The sequence below is a fragment of the Suricata suricatta genome, chromosome 14 (genome assembly GCF_006229205.1).
Source record: "Suricata suricatta isolate VVHF042 chromosome 14, meerkat_22Aug2017_6uvM2_HiC, whole genome shotgun sequence".
Classification (NCBI taxonomy): Eukaryota; Metazoa; Chordata; class Mammalia; order Carnivora; family Herpestidae; genus Suricata; species Suricata suricatta.
Window position 1 is genome coordinate 76,686,181 of NC_043713.1, and position 22,282 is coordinate 76,708,462.

The 22,282-nt window shown below is 50.8% G+C and overlaps 1 long non-coding RNA gene across 1 annotated transcript; it reads left to right on the forward strand.

The window, feature by feature from the left end:
- The first annotated feature begins 18 nt into the window (after window positions 1-18).
- On the forward strand, window positions 19-18,823 carry LOC115277838. The gene is made up of 2 exons (XR_003902543.1): window positions 19-135; window positions 17,778-18,823. It is a non-coding gene; the product is annotated as an uncharacterized LOC115277838 (long non-coding RNA).
- Window positions 18,824-22,282: the final 3,459 nt, after the last annotated feature.

A 22,282-nucleotide genomic window follows, 5' to 3' on the forward strand; every position in this document is an offset into this window, starting at 1 on the left:
CACCTACTGGCCCTGGCTGTGCGCGGCCGCGCAGGTGGCGGCGCTGGCGGCCTGGCTGCTCGGCAGGCGGAACTTGTAGGAACGCGGGGCTTCTTGGTGGGGCCGGAGCCGAGACCCAGCCGGAGAGAGCAACAGGTACGCGAGCGCGCGCCAGGGCGCGGTGGCTGGAGACTGGTCGCGCGGAGGCCGGCCGAGGGCGGGAGAGCGACAAGTTGGCTTTCTTCTCTTCCCATCCCTTTCTTCCTCGGCTCCCCTCCCGCGCCGGGATCGCCAGCCCCCTCGCCTCCAGGTCCCATCCTTTCCTTCCAAGTGTCAGGTCGGCGATTTCTGTCCTCCTCTCTCGACTCCTTAAGCGCATCTTGCCACGCTCTCCGGTGGGGTGGCTCCGGGAGGACTTTGGCCTCCGTCACCCCCACCAGCGCCGCAAGTAAACACACAATGCAAGGCAAAAGTGTGCTTGCTAAGAGTGCGTCGCTGCCAGGTCCGCCAAAGAATTCCAATCTGTCGCGGGTTCAAGGCAAGTCTCCCGTCCTCTTCCAAGCCGTCTGCTGCTCCCAAGTCGCCACGGTCTCCAGACCCTCCTCTTTTTCCTAAGTGGCACTGCCCTGTTTCTGTTCCTCATTCTCCGGCGCCGGGGGCGCCTCTCTGGACGGCCTCCCCCTCCAGGTTTCCGCTGGAGCTGGCTTTCCCCTACGGCCCCGCGCACTTTTCAGTTTTCCTCTGCTTTGCCAACTTCTTTACTCCTTCTGCAGTGAGATGTCCCGTGTAAGGAGCTTGGCCTCTTCTTTACCAGAAGGTTGGAGCTGAGATGAAGCAGGAGGTGCCCCCAAAGTGGGCTGGGATCTGAGGCTGTTGGGGAAACCCCAAGGGGAAACCTTAATAGAAGAGCATTTGTTGAGCTCCTTTTGAGTGCTAGGCCCTAAAATGTTTAGGGAGGGAATGTTTGAAAGCTTGCGGTATGCTAGGCACTGCGTGCTGGCGGCGTGGGGCGTATTGAGCGCCTAGGGTGTTTGCTACCAGTGGGAGAAAGGCACTGAGCATCTTCTGTGCACTAGGCCCTTTGGGTTGGGGACTTACTGAGCACCAGCTGTGCGCCTAGGGGAGTAGACGTGTAAGGGATTGTCTTCTCAGATTCTGGAACAGAGCAGAGCTGCAGAGAATGGGAAAGGAGAGAAAAGCAGCCCGAGCCCACCATACGTGCGTCTAGGGCTGGAAGGTGAAGGTCGAGGCTGAGAAAGCCAGCGGCCCCGGGTGCCACGACCCCGAAGATGCCGAGCGCTCGGCCCCGGCAGAGTCCTGGCCGAGCCCCGTGGTGCGCCGACACCCTGGGAAGCTGGCGAAGCGCCCGCGGAGAGAGGCGGCAGCCGGAGCGTGGGGGGTGACAGCGCCAGGGGAGCTGCGGGGGTGCGCAGGGTGTGAGCCGGGAGCGCGGGCGACAGATGTCGCGTGGGCCGGCGCAGCCCTGGCGCTGGCGAAGAGGTGCGTGTTTCGGGGCGCTCTCTGCCCGGCCCCTGGAGGCCCCATCTGGGAAGAGGGGCTGCCCTCCGCCGGATGGGGCCAGGCAGGGGCTGCCAAATCCCAGGGGCGGGAACCACCTTTTGGACGGGGCGCGCGGGATGGGGGTGGGGCAGAAAAAGGGAGTCGAGCGAGAGGCGCGAAGCCCAAAGCGTGGAATTTACGGAAAGGCGGACAGAAAGTGGAAAGAGAGGGAAATAAAAAGCGGGCGGCGAGACCAGGGAAGAAGAGACGTGTGAGCTGGAGAAAAAGAGCTTGGAGAACAAATTGCACGAGAGTGGGGAATGCGAATTAGAAGGAAGATGCGAGCAGGTGGAACCCAGGCCGAGGGCTGGGACGCGGCTTCCCGCGGTCTTGGGGTCCAGGCGGGACTGGGAGAGCGCTGCCTGCCCAGGACGGGGCGGAGCGGGATGCTGAGCGCCCACCCCGGGGGGCGGTGAACAGGCCATGCGCGGGTCGGGGCTGGGGGTGCTCCGGGCCCCGCGGTGGAGACGTCCGAGGGCGCGCGGGAGGACGGAGTGCGCCCCTGTGCGCCCAGGCCGGCAACAGGGGGCGGGGGTTGGAGCTGGGAGACCCGGGCCCACGCAGCAGGGGAGGGGGTCCGACAGGAGCTGCGCTGGGGCGGCGGCGGCAGATTGCCCCCTCCTCACTTCTCTTCGGCACCCCCCCCCTCCCCGGGTTCCGGGCCGCTTCTCGACGCCGGGCCATCCTTGGGTTCTTCTTTCCCCTCCCGAGTCCCGCCCGGCCTCCCCGGCAGCCACACCCTCCCGAGTTCTCCCTCGTCGGCTGCCCTAAGCCCAGCATGCCGTCGGCGACTCTCGGCGCTGCAGCTCCACGTCTCACTCCCAGGGGACACCTGCGCTCCCGGCCAGGGCTTCGCCAGGCTCCCGGCCTCCGTCCCTACCCGAGAAATTCGCGTTCTCGGACCACCGCCTACCGCCTGCATGCAGCTCCGACCTTTCCTGTGCGTTTGGCTTACCTGGGGGTAAACCCATCTTGCCCCGGCCTCTCCGGCAAGTTAGGAAGAAGTGAAAGAAAATCCACTGGAGAAAGACAGTTTGCTGAGTTCTGTATGTGGTCCTCTCCGCTCTTCCCACCTGAGAGGAGAAGGGAGAATGCTTATAGGATGCCTTAGGTATTTCAGGCGTTCAGGGTGAACCTGGCTCTATGCAGGACAATTCAACAAGCTTATTTTGAGCCTCTACTGTGTACTTTTCTCAGAAGTCATCATGAAACAAACCCCTTCGGACTCAGTTTTCCCCATATGTAAAATGGGGACAATAACAGTCCTTAACTGCGAAGGTGTTGTCAAGAGGGTAAAATGAATTCACCTACAGAGAGTTCTAGAACAGTGCCATAGGCATAAGAAGTAGATATAAAGGGAAGCGATCATGCTTAGGATTATGCATTTAGTACCTTTGTTCCTCCAAATGGGACATCATTCTATGGTTAGTTGGCAACCCCACCATCCGTACGTGCCCTCTTGGGGAATCGGGGCCAGACAGGCCAGGATAGTACAAAGGTAAAGAGCATGGGTTTAGGGATCGATGGGACTGGATTGAAGGCACAGCCCAGGAACTTGCTGGCACTGTGGCCTTGGGCAAGAATCATAACCTTTCTGAGCCTTTATCTGAAAACGGGAGCTGTGTCTCTTCTAGAGTTGTCGACGAGGTTGATAGGGGAGCATCCATTTAAAGTACCCAGGGCAGCCCTGCACTTAGTACACTCATCAGAGGCTGTTGTGAAATGGGTAATGCCATGCTTATTATTTCAAAGGGGAAACGGAGGCAGAGAGAGTTCACTTGAGTCCCAAAGGGCTGGTGGCAACATCAGAAATGGGATTGGGAAGTTCTGTCTCTGAGGACACAGTCCCCCCATATGACTTGGGGTGGGGTACAGAGGAGGAGAAGACAGTGGCAGAAAGCAGAGGGGGGTGATGAGTCGTAAATTCCTGCACTAGCGAGGTTCCCTTTCTCTGAGAGCCTCAAGGGAGGCTCCTTGGAGGCCAAGAGGAGATGGGTGTGATTGAAGCACAAGGTTCCAGAGAGAGGGAACAAAAGATGCTTTCTGGTGGCACTGGCTGGTGGAGGAGGGGTGGGAGGCAGATCTGTGCTTTGGGAGGAGGCAGGGAGAAAGAGAGAAAGCAGCTGGGGAACCTGGCTGGGAGAAGGGGCCAAAGGGGGCAGACTCTTGCCTTGGGACTAAGAAGAAGGGGAGAAAGAGGATTCTGCAGGCCCAAGAGGCGACCTGGTGGGCGACAGGGAAGATAACAGGCCAGCAGCAGCCTGCTTTAATGAATTAATGACAGCCTGGCCCGCCAGACGGACGTGCTAACTGGTTCTTGGCAGGTACTTTGGGGACTAAGTGGTTAAACCTGGAGGCGCATCCCTCCAGCCTCCCACCCAGCCCCTGCACCCCTGCCAGGATTACTTCTAGAGCATGAAAGCCTAGGCCAGGGGAGGGAGCAATCCAAAGGGAAGGAGACAGCTGTTGGGGAGGTACCCCCCGGGAAGGGGCCAGATGTGCAGGACCTTGGCAGCCTTCCCACCACATGGTCCTTGTCTGGAGTCACCCGCTCGCCTGGTGAGAGGCCAGGGCACAAGTGGCTGAGCTGTCAGTGTAAAAACAGCCGTACCTGGGGATAATGAAATACACCCCAGACGTGAGCTGGGTGGATTTGGCAATTTCTGCATTTTGACAGTAGGCTTTTCAGACCTACGCTGGGGGGAGGGAGGGAGGGAGTGAAGTGGGGGCTTCTCTTTCCCCTCTGGTCATCACCAGTGCCATGTGTGATTGGATTTCATGGGAACAGTGCGATGCCCCCCAGTATGTGACTTGCTTGTCACACAGTAGGTATACAATAGCTGCGTGATGAAGAAATGAATCAATCAATCCGACGCCTATTCAAGATGGGTATTCCCAAATTCAGCTTCTGTCACTTACTCAGCTTTTCGTTATTGGGCACCTACTGTATGAAGGGCATTGTGGACACAGGGAAGACCTAGACAAAGAAGTCCTTGCCCTTTGGGGGAAGAGACAGATGATAAGTTAAGAAAGATTGTTTTGGTTATTATTGCTGAGTAATGAATTACTCCAAAGCTCAGGGGCTTAAAACAATTGTCTGACCATGCTTATACCTTCTGTGGGCTAGGGGTTCAGATATGGCACAGCAGGGGTGACCTGTCTCTGCTTCAGGCTGGTCGGGGGCTGGAATCATGGGCACGGGGAGGAGGGAGTGGGGATGTTCACTTCGCCGCCTGTGTGGCCTGGGCTTTTCCAGAGCCCGGCAGCCTTCTGGTGGTTGGATTCTGACCTGGTGACCCAGAGCTCCAAGACCAAGTTTCCAGGGGACCCGTGGAAGCCGCTTTGCCTTTTGTGACCCAACTTCAGAAGTCACTGATGTTAGAAGTCGCAGGGTGGCTCATGTTCAAGGGGAGTGGAATTAGACACCACCCCACGGGGGCGTGGCAAGGTGCTGGATTAGCATGTGGGACCGGAGCTAAGGCGGCCACTGTTGGATTATTTAAGCTAACGCAGAGATCATTTCAGAAAGTGCCAAGGACTCTGATGGCGTTACAGGAAGGTCATGTAATAGAGAGCTCAGGGGACCCCCTCCTTACCTGCAGTGGGTAGGGATGGCTGTTTTTGGAAGGGGCCAGGGGACCGGTGACTAGAAGGACAAGAGGGAACCAGCCATGTGAAGACCTGCAAGAAAGATGCTCTGGGGAAAGAGCAGCAAGCCCAGTGGCCTGTGAAGTGAGCCTTTGCACGGTGTGTTTGAGGAAGAAACAAAACCTGAGGAGTGTGGCTAATGCCGTTTGAACTTGGGGAAGAAGTCTGAGAGAGGGAGGGGCTAGTCAGGCCATGGGAGGGCGGCCAAGTTTGGTTCTAAGGTCAGTAGGAAGGGGTTGAGAAAACCAAGCCCAGAGGGGCTTTCATCAGTAATGGGATTCACAAATGCAGAGAGTGCACGGGCAGGTGCATTGTAAGGCGGGGAATTAGACGTGATGTAGGAAAGAGGGAAAAAGACGTGAGTCCATCACCAGCTATGACACGCATGCTGGGATGCAGGGCTGAATGAGCCCCAGGCTCCTGGCTTCAGACGCCCCTAGACTTCAGGGGCTGGAGATCCTGGCTCAGACTCTCACCCCAGCCTCTCAGTGGAAATAAGCTAGTTCACCTCCCGCCAGGGTCTGAGAGGTCCTGATGAGCTCTGAGAGGTACTCATCCACTGATGCCCAACCCTCGGTGCCCTCAGAACACTGGATCCTGCCTGGATTTCCATTACGTAAGAAATGTCACCAACCAACTCCATCGTCTCCCTGTCTCCTTCCTGCCCTACACTGGTGCCCCTGCAACTGGGTGGAGGAATCTCTGCTTTAACTCACAACAGTGGGATGCATCTTATTATTACTGGATGCCCAGGAGACGTGAAATCTCCTTTCTGGGGAGAGAAAATGGGCTGCCCCCAGAACATGTGGCCATCGTTGAACCTTTGCTCCAAAGGCCACAGATTTGGGTAACATGAAATGAAGTATTTGGGGAAATTTTATGTAGTAACCCCATTCAAAAATATCTTGGGGCACCTGGGAGGCTCAGTCGGCATCCTGCTCTTGGTTCGGCTCAGGTCATGATCTCCCACTCTGTGAGTTCAAGCCCCACGTCTGGCTCCTCACCAACCGCCAACAGTGTGGAACCCTTCTCTCTCTGCCTTTCGCCCATGCTCTTTCTCTCTCTTAAAAATAAATTTTTAAAAAGTCTGAAAAGTAGCTTTTCTGTGATTAAAAAAATATTACAAGTTCATTAACAAATATTTGGAAAATCCTGAATAAAAGACAGTTTTTGTCAATTATTTCTATCTCTCAGCCGACTGTTAATATTTTTTTCTTTATTTAAAAATTTTTTAAAATGTTTATTCATTTCTGAAAGACAGAGACAGAGCACGGGTTGGGGAGAAACAGAGAGAGAGGGAGACACAGAATCCGAAGCAGGCTGCAGGCTCTGAGCTGTCAGCACAGATCCCGAGACGTGGGGCTCGAACTTAGGAACCGCAAGATCACGACCTAAGCTGACGTCAGACCCTTAACTCACTGAACCACCTAGGCACTGACCCCCCCCCTCCCACCGTTAATATTTTTGATAGACTTCTTTCCATTTTCAAAAATACATTGGTGTGTACTTTCACAAGGGAAATCACTCACTCTAAATATATTCTCTGCAACCTGACTTTTCTGTCCTAGCACAGATACCTTTCCATGCCTTGTAATATTTTCTACAGCACACTTAGAGGTCGCTTACCATTTTATCATTTGGCTGTCCTGCTATTTATGTTCCCCATCCACTGCTGTTGGGCATTTAGGTTATTTGCAACATGGTGATGAAGCATCTTTGTATATAACTCTTTGGGCACATCTTCGATGATTTTCTTTAAAATGCTTACACTTGGAAACTCTTCATTATAATAGTTCTCTAAAGGGTATAAAATCTTTTTTCCCTTTAATGTTTATTTAGTTTTGAGAGAGACAGAGCATGAGCAGGGGAGGGACAAAGAGAGAGAAAGAGGGAGACATAGAATCTGAAGCAGGCTCCCAGACTCTGAGCTGTCAGCACAGAGCCGGACGCAGGGCTCAAACCTACGAACCACGAGGTCATGACCTGAGCCGAAGTTGGACACTTAACTGACTGAGGTGCCCCTTTTTTAAAAATAGGCTTCACACTCACCATGGAGCCCAGTGCAGGGCTTGAACTCACAACCCTGAGATCAAGACCTAAGCTGAGATCAAGATTCATTGACTGAGCCACACAGGCACCCTGGGGGGATAAAATCTCGTGATAAAGGTCCAGAAGGGTTTTCTAGATAAACATTGCCGTTTGTTCCCATATCTCATTCATGTCACTGGCTTCTATATATAAGATGGGTTTGAGCTTGGCTCTTGAGTTCACTGTTACTATCCTCAGCTAAATCTACGTTGTTTTCTTGTGGCATGTTCTTTGTGGGCCACACCTCTAGCTATTGTTGGAATGCCTAAGAGTAGGGATGACTCCTTGCATGTCCATCCCAATGTTGGGAAAGGGCTCCAAGTGTGAGCAATGTTACTAAGGGCTTGGAGAGCTTCCCCACTCCCTGGCTCTCTCACCTGGTACGGCCATGTACCATGTACTTCTGATATTCACGGATCTAGCGTATGGTGCTTAATAAGTACTGAAGGACGCTAATTTATGCAGATGATGGGGAAACTTAGCTTTTGGTAGGGGGAGGGCTTCAGAGAGTGGGAATGTGTCAGGGGCAATGAGATGGATTTAAGAGGTCACTTTCAAAGACAGCCCAGATTTAAAATGTTTTAGTTGGCCCACCATGGGGCCCAAGTCTTGATTCTGAACATTTAACTGCTGTTTATCCTGTTCACCCAGATTTTATGCTAAGGCAGGACAGCTTGGTGGAAAGTGACATGAACTTTGGAGTCAGGCTGACTTTTGGGTCCATATCTGCCATTTACCAAATGTCCCTTTACCTTCTGAGCAGTATGAGGCATGTCACTATGTTCAGAGAGTGGTAGAGAATGGTAAATGATAGTGCAGAGAGTGTGGTTTTCTTTTTTTGGGATAAAATTCAGTCCCCAGGTCTGTATTTATAGTATGGTGGGGACTCATGGGGGCTTTTGCAAGACTTTCGTTAAAAGCCGTTGCCTGTCTTTCCTCCCCCACTCTGTGGCTCACCAGCAGCCTGCTTAAGCCACCGCACCAGGGCTGGGAGAGCCTCCAGAACAGGACTCCCCAGCCCGGGCAACACTGGCTTCTAAATCCTCTGAGAGCGCCAATCAGGTCTATGTTGCCCACCATTGTATCGTAGCCCCCAGGCATGGTGACTAGCACAGAGCAGGTATCCAGTAAGTACTGAATGAATGGGTGGATGGATGGATGGATGGATGGATGGAAGGATGGATAGATGGATGGATGAATGGGTGGGTAGATGGATGGATGGGTGGATGGGTAAATGGATGGATGGATGGGTGGATGGATAGATGGATGGATGAGTGAATGGGTGGATAGATGGATGGGTGGATAGGTGGATGGATGGATGGATGGATGGATAAATGAATGAATTGGTGGGACACCTCAAGGAATTTGGGAATCATCCAAAGTTCCACATAAAATTGGCTGATTTCATACTCCTCTGTTTCTCCCTACTTGAGAAAAACGAAGGCTTTGATCCAACTCTGAAAAGATCTATGACCATAAAAGGTCACCATTCTAGAACTATAGCCAGAGCTAGATAAGACTTTGGAGACCACCTGACCCAACTCCCCCACTTTCCAGATAGGGACGCTGAGGCATAAAGATAGCTGCTGAGGGTTGAGGTGAGGTGGCCTTCAATGCCAGCTGCCTCTGTCTAAGATTTGAACAAATGTTCAAATCCGGTGATCTCCCAGCTGAATCTGGACTGCTGTTCGTCTTTTTTTTTTTTTTTTGACACATGTCTCCCCCCGCCCCAGCACTTTCTTTTTCTTTTCTTTAATTTTTAAAAAATGTTTTATGATTTACCTTTGAGAGAGAGAGAGCGACAGAGTGTGAGCAGGGTAGGGGCAAAGGAGAGGGAGACACAGAATCCAAAGGATCTCCAGGCTCTGAGCCATCAGCACAGAGCCTGACGCAGGGCTCAAGCTCACAAGCTGTGATCCTGATCCGAGGTCGGACACGTTAAGCCACCAAGTGCCCCAGGCACTTTCCTATAGAAGCCTGTTATTTCCAGTTTTTCTTGAAAAAATGGAAAGATGTGACAAGACTGAGTCTGTATCCCCATGTGGCCGCAAAAGCCTGGATGAAAATCGGAAGTCCCTTTAGAGGGATGCAGACTCTCGGGATACCCCGACCTGACCCGGGCACACTTCAGTGGTCCCACGCATGCATTCAAATTTGCAAGCCCTGCTTTAGGGGACCACCTTGTCAGACATCCCTGGATGCATACACACACCCACACACATACACTATTTTAAATAAGTGAGATCATCTATTCGTGTTGCTCTGTAATCTGCTTTTCCCCCACTAAAAATAGATTGCTGAGCTCTTCCTGAGTCAACAGAGAAAAGTTTCATCACCCTTTTGAATGGCTGTATGGTGCTCCGTTGTTAGATGAACCATGTTTCACTTTCTTGGTCACCTCCGCCCCCCTGCCAAGGACATGTGTGCTGTTTCTCATCTTCTGATAGTATGAACAAGGTAGGTTCTTGTTTGGACAATTTTGCCCCCCCCCCAAAAAGTTCCTAGTGGTGAAATTGTTGGGAAAAGGAACGTGCATGTTATAACACGTGGTACATCCAGCGAGACACTCCCAAGAGGGTCTGCCCGTTTGATCTGTGTCAGTTCTCTGCTGCGTTGCTACCTCCTCACTGCCCGTCTGAAAGTCCCGTTAGTGTGCAAAGTCCACCTGCTGTGGGGCGCCTGGGTGGCTCAGTTGGTTAAGCGTCCGACTTTGGCTCAAGTCATGATCTCACGGCTCGTGAGTTCGAGCCCTGTGTTGGGCTCTGTGCTGACAGCTCAGTTTGGAGCCTGCTTTGGATTCTGTGTCTCCCTCTCTCTCTGACCCTTCCCTGCTCATGCTCTCTCTCTTTCAAGAATAAAACGTTAAAAAAAAACCTAAAAAAAAAATAAAGTCCACCTGCTATAACTCATAGTGGCTGAAGCTCTCAGTCTCTGCTCACTCACAGACTTTCCATAATCAATAATCAGTAATCAATAACGATTCACCAAAGCACTGGTAATCACTCACTGAAGCACTGATAACTACCCTCTGACAGCTGTGGTAACTAGTCGCTGGCAGCACTGATAACTAGTCCTTGGCAGCACTGATAACTAGTCCCTGGTAGCATGATAACTAGTCTCTTGCAGCACTGATAACTAGTCTCTGGCAGCATGATAACTAGTCCCTGGCAGCACTGATAACTAGCCACTGGTAGCATAACTAGTCGCTGGCAGCACTGGTAACTAGTCCTTGGCAGCACTGAGAACTAGTCCCTGGCAGCACTGATAACTAGTCCCTGGTAGCATGATAACTAGTCCCTGGTAGCACTGATAACTAGGCGCTGGCAGCATGATAACTAGTCGCTGGCAGCACTGATAACTAGTCACTGGTAGCATGATAACTAGTCCCTGGCAGCACTGGTAACTAGTCCCTGGCAGCACTGATAACTAGTCCCTGGTAGCACTGAGAACTAGTCCCTGGTAGCACTGATAACTGGTCGTTGGCAGCATAACTAGTCTCTGGCAGCACTGATAACAAGTCACTGGCAGCACTGATAACTAGTCCCTGGTAGCATGATAACTAGTCTCTGGCAGCACTGATAACTAGTCCCTGGCAGCACTGATAACTAGTCCCTGGTAGCATGATAACTAGTCCCTGGTAGCACTGATAACTAGGCGCTGGCAGCATGATAACTAGTTGCTGGCAGCACTCATAACTAGTCACTGGTAGCATGATAACTAGTCCCTGGCAGGACTGGTAACTAGTCCCTGGCAGCACTGATAACTAGTCGCTGGTCGCAAGGTGCCAGGCACAGGGGAGCCACTGGTCCTCAAGCAGCTGCCGGAGGGCCTTCTCCTCTCTCACGTGCCTCGGAGCCGGCCTCCTGCTGTTTGGTCCCCTCACCCGACCATCTCCTTGGCACCCACCTCCCTAAGTGCGCAGCATGAACTACAGCGCGGGAGATGGAAGTGAAGACACAGACCAGAGCAGTCTTCCCTCCAGGAGGATTCTGCATGGAGACCTTTGTCCCCATGATTCTTAGGCACCGGAACTGACCACTGGGACCCTCTGAACTCCACGGTCAAAATCAACTCTCTGAAACCGAAGGTGGAGAGTAGGGATGTTGCCACCATTATTCACTCGCTCACATGCCCACTGTCCCCCAGCAGGTTGAAAGGGGCCCCCGTTCTGTGCTGGGCGCTGTGCTGGGCTCTGCGGACCCAAGGATGAAGGGGGGAGAGATGGTGTCTGGGAGATTCAGGGGTGCAAGGAAGAGGGCTTTCCTTTTATTTCTATATGCTTCTCTGCTGTTTGAATTTGTAACTTAACATGTATGGCAAAGAGCAAGAGCAAAAAAGGTGTTTTTAAAAATTAAATATTGGGACCTCTTAGGATGGAAGCCAAGATTCTTCATCTCAGGAATAGGAAGAAGGGGGTGAGCTCCGGCTTGATGTCCTGCCTCGCGGAGTTCGCTGTTCACAGCGTCCCCCCTTCACACCCACGACGGGGTGACAGGACCAGGGAGGCAGGCCCCGGAGGGGCCGTGTTCTCCCCTTCCCATCTGCTCCCTCCATATGGTGGGTGCAAAGTGGAAATGGACATTTTTTAAAAGGCAAAGTTTCATGAGTCTCTTCAGCTGTGAGCTTTGGTTGTGAGTCAGCATTTGAGAAAGTTTTTTATGAGCCAAGTTTGAAGAAAAACATCTCAGGGAGTAGGACCGTGGCTCAGAGGCATTGATGGACTTTGTTTTTTTTTAAATACAGCTGAGGGGCGCCTGGGTGGCTCAGTTGGTTAAGCGTCCGACCCTCGATTTCAGCTCAGGTCCTGATCACAGGAGTTGTGAGATCGAGTCCTGTGTGGGGTTCTGTGCTGACAGCATGGAGCCTGCTTGGGATTCTCTCTCTCTCTGCCCCTCCTCCCCCTCTTTCTCTCACTCTCAAAATAAATAAACATTAAAAAAAAGTACAGCTGACTCTTGAATAACATGGGTTTGAACTACACAGGCCCAGTTAGATGCAGATTTTTTTTTTTTTTTGGATAAACACAGTATAGTACTGTCAATGTATTTTCTCTTCCTTACAATGTTCTTAATATATTTTCTTTCGTCTAGATTACTTTATTCTAAGAATAAAACAAATATAACACACAAAAATAGGTGCTAATTGACTATGTCATGAGTAAGGCTTCCAGTCAACATATGAGTAGTTAAGTTTTCGGGGAGTTAAAAGACATGTGGGAATTTTCAACCACGTGGGGCGGGGGGGCGGGGTCAGTGCCCCTGACCCCTGCATTGTGCAAGTGTCAACTGTGGTTTTAAATTATGTAATTACTGTTTGTTCCTTGCGAGAAGAAAAAGAAAACTAACAAACAGTACAGAGGCATAGACAGCGCTGAACATGCACTTTTACTCTGTCCCCAAAGCCACTCTCGTATGTAACTTTCAGTCTGGAGCACATCATGACAATCATAATAGCAGACCTTACTATGTGCTGACGTCTCAGTGTCTCTCACATGTGGTAATAACTTTTAGTCCTCACATCGACACAGTGAGGTTCACTGTTCCTACCCCCATATGCCCCCATATAGGGCAACTCAGGCCCAGAGTGCTTACTAACTGGTCTAAGGTCACACAGCTTTTAAGCGTCTGAGTCAGGATTCCAAGTCAGGCTTTGGGCTCTACAGTCTGTGCCCTTAACCATTACTCTATTTTGCATATCTGTAGATTTTTTTATATGGATATAAAGATAGAGATAGAGATCTAGAAATAGAAATAGAGATAGAGAGATAGAGATAGAGAGATAGAGGTATCTGTATGTGTGTATAGACACATACACATATACATAGTCATTAAAGGCAAAGAGATCTGGGATCATGCTCTTGGCCATTTGCTCTTCTCAATTAAAAATTGTAACATGGGAATGCAAATTGGAGCAGCCAGTCTGGAAAACAGTATGGAGGTTTTTCAAAATGTTAAAAATAGAACTACCCTACGACCCAGCAGTTGCACTAGATGTTCATCCAAGGGACACAGGTGTGTCCAAGGGGCACGTACACCCCAATGTTTTCGGCAGCACCATCAACAATAGCCAAAGTATGGAAAGAGCCCACATGTCCGTCGATGGATGAATGGATAAACAAGATGCTGTGTATGTATACAATGGACTATTACTCAGCAGTAAAAAAGAATGAAATCTTGCCATTTGCAATTACGAGAATGGAACTAGAAGGTATTACGCTAAGCGAAGTAAGTCAGTCAGAGAAAGACAAATATCCTATGACTTCACTCATATGAGGACTTTAAGATACAAAACAGATGAACATAAGGGAAGGGAAGCAAAAAGAATATAAAAACAGGGAGGGGCACAAAACATAAGGGACTCATATATGGAGAAAACAGAGGGTTGCTGGAGGGGTTGTGGGAGGGGGGATGGGCTAAATCGGTAAGGGGCATTAAGGAATCTACTCCTGAAATCACTGTTGCACCCTATGCTAACTAACTGGGACATAAATTAAAAAAAGAATTGTAACATACTTCAGGGCGCCTGGGAGGCTCATTTGGGTAAATGTCAGACTCTCAGTTTCGGCTTGGGTCATGATGGCAGTTTCTATGAGTTTGAGCCCCACGTCAGGCTCTGTGCTGAAAGTGTAGAGCCTGCTTGGGAGTCTCTCTCTCTCTCTCTCTCTCTCTCTCTCTTTCTGGCCCTTGCCTGCTCACACCGTCTCTCTCAAAAATAAAAATAAATAAATAAAATAAAAGAATTGTAACACACTTCAATCTACCTCCTTCTAGTCTGCATGTAGCTTAATGTGTTGACCCAATGCCCTACTGATGGATATGGGTTGCTCCCAAGCTGCTGCTGTTAGGAACAGGCGGGAGAGAACACTCCTGGCCATAGTTAGGTGACTACCCCTGTGCACTAGATCCCTAGCCCCATGTCCCCTTTAAGATCCTCAGAAGTGTACGAACAGGCCCCCTCTCTGAGGGTGGGACGTGGTGACCCGGCACCGCTGGCCGTGCAGAGACGTGCCTCTGACGTCCATCTGTCGCTACGGACACCAACCTGCAACCAGTCCCTAAGCAGGCGTGGGAATCTGTCCACTTAAGTGCGCAGGGAGGCCCTTAAGAAGACGTGTTATAGGCTTAATGACGTACAGGTGGGAAAGCGAAACCCTGGCGGGTCCTACCTCGCTTTGCAAGAAAATGCTATTCCTTCTGCGGATGGAGCAGATGAGTGCCTTAGAAACAGCTCTCACCTGTCCTGATGCCACTGTTATGTGCCCTTGGTCACTTCCAGTGGACATATCTATGCAGCCTCACTCTGCACAACTTTGGGGTGCAGGTCCCCCAGATTGAGCCATATGTGTCTCTGCCCCTGGCCCTTCCCCCACATCAATGATCCTTCCTTCTCCCAATTAGTATTGTTCTGGAGAGAGAGCTTGAGCAGAGGAGGGGCAGAGGGAGAGGGAGATGAGAATCTCAGGCAAGCCTCACGCCCAGCATAGAGCCCAACGCGGGGCTCAAACCCACAAACCTTGAGATCATGACCTGAGCCGAAATCAAGAGTCAGATGCTTAACCTACTGAGCCACCCGGGTGCCCCACTTCTTCCATTTAGTGAAAAAATATGAATGCATATCTTAAAAGTCCAGTTCAAATCTTGCTTCCTGTCTAAAGCCTTTCCTGTGAGCACAGCCGCACGCTGACTCCTGAGCTATACCTACACCTTCCACAGTTCCGGCCTCTGACCTGCCCGGTCTCCCAGGAAAAGACTGGAGACAAATTGAGGGCAGGTACCGGCCTCATCTGGTGCCCAGAACAACGCTTCGCCTACAGTCACCACTCTGGGTAGCACAGAGATGCGGCTCCTTTCTCTCCCTCTGTCCTTCCTTTTTGTGCGTGCCGAAGGCAGCATCATCCTCTTAAGCTAATGCTGGAAGGTTCCACTGATTTTTTTGAAGATCGGTGTGAGTAGGAGCCAACAAAGCAAGTTTTTATAAATTGAGCATGTTTGTCAACTGAGTTGGTGGATGACTGACTGATTCAGCATCCCATGAACACAAAGGGTGGCAAGACAGTATGCAGAAGCCCTGCTGTGCTCTGCCCTTGTGGGATCAAAGGGGAAATGGGGGTTCATGGTGACAGGGCCCCTCTGCTTCCACCCGAGCAGGTCAGGGCAAAAGGGCTGGGGTCACTGACTTGGATGACTTTCAGCTAATGTAGACTGTCAGGTCCATGGGATTATGACTCCGTTGGGTCGTGTAGTCATAAGGGTCCAAGGAGGAGCCAGAGAGGATGTCCAGGCTGGGTAACCAGAGAAGCAGTTAGTGAAGGTTTGGTGACGAGTGTGGACAGGGTTTAGCAAGCCAAGTAGTACAGGGCTGGGCACAGAGGAGAGCCGTTCTGCCCTGGCCTGAAGGGCTGAGGTCAGAGAGGACTGGGAGTCCAGCCTGAGAGCCGCCCAGGTCTTGTACCCCATTAGGACTAGCCCCTTCTACGGACTGGACCCCACAGGAAAACCTGTTGGTGCAGTTCGTACGGATCAATGTGCCAGATTCTGCCCAACGTAGAAAGTGATCTCTCTCCCACTTCGTCTCCTACGCCGTGGGATTCACACTGCTCACGTGGCATTCTGCCACCTGCTTTGGAGTAACGTGCTGTCCTCTGCGGACTTTCTCCAGCCTTACCTGCTAACTAACTCTCCAGCTTCACCCCTCCCCGGCCCCGCTGCCCAGGGTTTGCTGAAACCTCATCAGGCACTTCGACCCCATTAGGGCATTTTACTGCCAAATTCTCTCCCTTGTCCTGGTACTTCCCTTCTTCCCTGCCACCTCTCCATCCCCTTCCTCTGCTCCCTCTTCCTCCTTCTTCTGATGTAATTCCCTTGCTAGAAGAATCCATCCTTTCGAAGGGCTCAGCTCTATTGTGTTTATTATACTTTAGACTTCTGGAGTTATGCGACCAATCTCACAATCTCCTTTAGAATGTTTTCGTTTCCCCAATGGAAACCCTGTCCCCGTTAGCAGTGACGCCCCAATTCTCTCCTCCTCACAGCCCTGGACACCCACTAATCTACTCTGTCTCTAAAGACTTGTCCCTTGTGGATATCTCCTATCTGCGATCTTTTGTGCCTGGCTCCTTTCATTTAGCTTAATAACTTCAAGGTTCACCCAGGTTCTAGCTTGAGTCAGTACATCCTTTTCATGGCTGAATAATATTCTGTTGGATAGAAGCCCCCCATTGTATTGGTCAGTTGGTGGACACACGGGTTGTTTCCACTCTTTGGCTATTATGGATAATGCTGCTGTGAACACTGATGCCCAAGGTTTTGGATGAATATGTCTTCGATTCTCTGGGGTATGTGCTATTTTTGCTTCCTTCCTGGAACACCTCATCTTATCCTGGCTAACTCCCTAGCATCCTTCAGTGCTCAGTAAGGGTCTCTGCCTCCTTCTCTCAAGAGCTCTCTCTGACTCCCCCTTTCCCTGGTGGGCTCCCCTAGCTTGTGTTTATCTAGACTGCTCTTCACATGACACTTGTCATTGATGTCAATTTCTTCTCATCTCTTTCTGTTGGCATCAGAGCCCCTGAAGAGTAAGAACTATGTCACTGGATTTATAACTCCTAGCATAGTTCTTGGTGTGTTTGGCAATGAATGAATGAGAATAGAGACTCTCCTACAGTCTGCCCTGAATATGGATCTATGAAATGTATAGATGAAGGCTCTGTTCCTGGTTTAGAGGAGCAAAAAGGCAGCATGGTTCTATCTTCTCTTTTTTTATGTTTTTTTTTTTTTTTTTGAGACAGATGAGATGAAGCATGAGTGGGGAAGAGGCAGAGAGAGAGGGAGACACAGAATCTGAGGCAGGCTCCAGGCTCATGAACTGTGAGATCATGACCCGAGCCCAAGTCGGGCGGTTAACTGACTAAGCCACCCAGTCGCCCCTATATTCTTTTTTTTTAAATTTTTAATGTTTTTTAATTTATTTTTGATACAGAGAGAGACAGAGCATGAGAGGGGGAGGGGCAGAGAGAGAAGGAGACACAGAACCAGAAGCAGGCTCCAGGCTCTGAGCTAGCCGTCAGCACAGAGCCCGACGCGGGGCCCGAACCCACGAACGTGAGATCTGACCTGAGCCGAAGTCGGAGGCTTAACCGACTGAGCCACCCAGGCGCCCCTATATTCTCTTTTTTAATTACAGAAGACACTTATGTCTGGAAACAGAAATGGGTGTGTGTGTGCGTGTGTGTGCGTGTGTGTGTGTGTGTGTGTTCAAATGTCTGTTTAGGGAAAGCTGCTGTATGGACAGGGCTTGGGCTGGGGTGGGGGTGGGGACGGGCACTAAATCTAGCTTCTGGGGAACCTCTCCTCCAAATCAAAGCTTTGTCACTCGCGGCTCTCTCCCCTCCCCCTGCCCCTCCCGACATCCAGGGCTGGCTGTGCAGAGGCCCAAGGCAATGACGTCATCCCTAGCAGCTGTCTGCACGTGCCTACTGACCGAAATACAAATCTTTATTTCTGCAGGTTGGTGAAAACCCTGTGTCCTTGGAGAAAGCTGGTTCCCGTTTTCCTGAGGGGGAGCCCAGAGCTTGGAAGGCCGCGGTTGGCGCTTCGAGAAGGAAGTGGAGAGGCGCCCGGAGTGATAGTAGCAACGGCGGACAGGGAAGCCCTTTGCATATCCAGCTGCAGAAACAGACACCCCAATGCTATTTACACACAGCTCTATATATAAAAAAAAGAAAATATGAATATTACTATTCAGTGCATGTCTTGTCGAGGACACGGTCCCCTCCCTTTTCTGCGCCTTCCTGTGTGAACTTTGATGCTTCCGGGTCTGGGGCACCAGAAGTGAGGTGCGTACTGTGTACCTGGAAAATCCGCAAAGACTGGTGGGAATCAGCCCCAGAGTCGACCAACCAGCTGGGGAGGGATGCTGGCGGAGTGAGGGGGAAGTCGCAAAAGGCAAAATAGAAAGAAAAAAGGAAAGTGAGGAGGACTAGGAGCCAGTTCTGGTGGAGGAGTCTGGGATTCCTCCATTTCTAAGTCTTGACAAGTCCCAGTCTCTCTGCACCTTCCCAGGTAGTTGGCCAGTCCCCCTGGCACACAAGACAGATGGGATTTACCTCCCTACCAATCTGGCGTCTGGTGCTCCACTTAAATTTTGCTGGTGCTAAGTGTGCTCTTGCTGGCGCTGCCACGGTGTTCTGTTGCCAGACCGCAAGGCCAGGGGACAAGAGAGATTTCTATTTTGCTGTTTCGGATTCATTTTTTTTTAAAGGGACAAGTTGCAAAAGTGCCACTTGAGAGTGTCTTCTCTTTCTCTGCGGGGATGAAAACCCAGAGGTGTTTGGGAGCAAACCTTGGGGTCTGGGAGGGAGGAAGGGAAGGGACGGTGGCGTGGTGTTGAGTGGCTCTCTGTAGCCGACGTGGAAAGCTGACCTCATATGTGACTTGTTTGCTCTGTCCTCCACCCCCGCAAAAGTGTCCTGGGAGTTCAGCCCCCCACCTCCCCCACCCCCCAAGGGGATTTCAGGGCTTAGGTTTTATGGATTAAAGAGCCAAGAAATGGCTACGTTCTGGTCAAGGGTGATTTATAAGCAAGAGGCACTGGGGAGGGAGCAGGTCGTTTAAATGAAATGCACCAGCATCTCAGTGACTGACAGAGGATCTGATTTTTTTTCCCTAGGATAAGCTATTTTCAGAAGTTTCTAGAAGGGCTAAAATAAAAGATGTGTGCTGGTCTGACACTTGGCTGCAAAGACTCTTCAGGGAGCAATGATTATTTTTTTGCTTTCATTTAAAAAATGCAAAAAATAAAAACGCAGGTATTATTCCTCTGTGCTGGGTCTCCCACACTGCCATGTGCAGAGCCGAGATGGTCACCACCCAGTCCCTACAGACAGGGGTCCGCTGGGCTGCTTAGCCCAGGACACTCTTGCAGTTCTGAGAAGCCAGCAGGGGGATCAGCCCTTGTTAAAGCTGACACAGGGCTGAATTACTCCCCACAGGCTTTGTTGAAAATTACCAGGTCCTTTAGAATGCAGGGCCTTTTAGTGCTGTTGCAAGCTGGGAGTTGTCTGTCTTTCTTTCTTTTATCCATGCCTATGTTTTCCTAAATGGCCCTTTAAAGAAAAATGTGACCCAAAGCTGCCGAAGGTGAGGGCAGCCCTCCCCCCCCAGACAGCTTGTTGAGAAGGAAAGCTTGTTGATGGAGCTTGATGATGCTCCTCTCCTTGAGGAAGCCCTCCCCTCAGTCGTTTCCAGGGGGTGGGTGTGCACAGGCAGGGTCTGCCCAGAGCAGCACGCCGAGTCGCACCGAGCCTCGAACTTAGGGAAGGCAAAATCATCAGAATGATACAAAACACAGTCTCTGCTTCGGTATCATCACTTTCCACGCCAGGCACTAGAGTCTTTCCAGCTCACCCCGTTTTCCGGGGAGGGGGTTTCCACTCCTATAATGGTATATGTGGTCACAGCTCTCTGCTGCTGGAAGCCTGTACCTTCCACACGGCAGTGGGGCCATGCTGATCGTCTAGACGCAGGGAAAAGGGGGAAGGTCAGAGAATCCCTGTTTCAACCCTGACTTGCCTACTAGCTTATGACATTTCCACTGGAGGATCCAAACTCCAAATGCCGGGGTTGGTATTTGGGGCAATTTTGATTTCAATGAAGCCGTACTGCTGAGAGAACTGGGCGCCCGTGACCCTCCTGATAGAGCTTTACAGCCAAGTCCCCTGTACATATTCTCTTGTATTAATAGAAACTGTGTATTTATCTAATCCCGGCTTTTTCTTGCACATCATTAATTTGAGTGCACTTCTCAACTGCCCCGATTTTTGACAAGGGGTTGTTTTTAATGCTTGTTTTTATATGAGATTTGACTCCTTGATGGACATTTGTATTAGGAAATTGAAGCATGATATATATGTATATATTGTCTCCACCGTCTCTGAGGCTGCATTACTTGGATTGCATGAGATAGTGGGGTGGTGGATTTTTTTTAAAAAATATTTCCACAGTGTGCAAAGTGCTGGCACCATCCCTCCCTCTCTCCCCCGCTTTTCTCCGGCTGCCAAGGAGTCATTGATTTTGATTAGCTTCACTGCAGAGCGTCTGTGAAGAGAGGGAGAGGGAGGGAGGCTTTGAAATAAATTTTAAAAAAGACCTCATATCGGGTTTCAGCAGACAGCAGTGTGTGTGTATGTGTGTGTATGTGTGTGCGCGCACGCGCGTATGTGTGTCCGTGCAAAGCAGAGGGAGGGCTCTGAGATCATCGTTTAGGTAGTTGCTGCATAATGAGGTGAGGGGCAAACAGAAAGGCCTCCTTCCTGATGGTGTTGGTTTGCTCTCAGAGGGTGGGGGGTCCAGGAGCCAAAGGGATTGCAGCCTCCTGGGACTTCAACATTCCCATTCCAAATGAGATCCATTCCCTTCTGGAAGCTTCTCTCCCTGACCCCAGCACCCATAAGCAGATGCGATCTCGTTTCCCAATTTCACATTTAGGGTTCCACTTCACGTTCCTTCTGGCAGAGATGCAGCCTGAGTAACAGGTTTCTGGGGGGGGGAAGCCCCGTTGTCTCTCTAGCCGCTGTCCATGGTCCTAGTTCATGAGCATCCCCTGGAACCCAGTCTCCCCCGCCCCCCCTTTCACTGAGATACTGGAGACTTCTTTTCCACTTCTTCCAGTGTCTCATTTAAGAAATTCTTTTCTATCTTAACGAGAAAATGGTGACTTAAACAATACTGTCACAGAACGATGGAGCTGTGACTTTGGTTTCATAATTTATGTAGCTGATCTCACGTACTATTATCATGTTTCTGACAGTGATAAAATATCACTTCCCTTAGTTGGGAAATTTCGAGAGTCTTCTTCTGATCCCGCACAAGTATCTTTTGGGGACACTGGTTTGCCACTGTGGGCGTTTTGAGTGTCCACCTGGTGTCAGAAGCTGCAGTGACCGGAACACAGGTTTTGTTCCTCTCTGTCGACACCAGTTCTTTTTCTGAATCTTCCCTTAAGTCAGCTGGGCCAATCACAGAGTCAGAAGCTGCTTGGAAGGCGAAGGGGGGAAAGGCTAGACACTCTGGTGTCCCTTAGGAGCAGATGGAGGGTGCTGATGTCAAAAGTATCATTTTAAAGCTCAAACCAAAAGGTTCTTTTAAAAATATTAATTTGTTCATTCGATACCTACTTGTCGAGTATCTGCAACGTGCCAGGTTGTAGAATCTGATCTGGGAAGAAACTTAGGTGTGGAGGGTGGAGGGGCAGCCCTGCTTGGAGCCAGACAATATTCCCTGCCCCCTTCCAGTCTGGTTCAGTTAGATTTGTCAGGTCAGCCCTGTGACCGCAGGCCTTGCTGGCAGATTGGTCTATAGTATTTGTATTTGCTGAGCATCATACTATCATGAAGCCTGTGATCTTAACTCACCCCAGGATGAAAACCTGGTTCTTGCTGCTTCACACGGTAATGAAAGCACGCTCGCCACCCTGAGCACCGCCCTGGGTGCTTCACATGTTTCCCCTCGGTTATTCCTCACACCCACCCTGGGAGATAGTAGTTACGATTCCCATTTTACAGTTGAGGAAGCTGAGACTCAGGGAAGTTTTGCAACTTAGCCCAAGGCCAGACACAAAGAGTGAGGCGGCCGAGCCCAGATCTGGACTCAGGTCTGTGTGGAACCCCCTCTGCCCCCCACAAGCCCATGAGCTAATCACCCTGCACACTGGATTCCCTCCTGCACTGGCCTTATGAGTTCAAGGACAAGCAGAGCCTGGGGTCCAGCAAGGAGCAAGGGAGACTGACTGAGGGCCACTGTGAGGAGTGTTGCATTTGGAGATGCTCCAGGCCAGGCTCGATGGTTGAGTTGGGGGCTTTGTGTATTTGTTCCCTGCCTTTTCTGTCCTTAGTATCTATAGGTCCCTGGGAGAAACATCTCATTGGCGAACGGGGCCTGTTCAGCTGACTTCCTGGGACACGGGATGCTTTTCTCACCCCCCCTGCCTGAGCCCTTAAGTTCCTCCCCGCAAG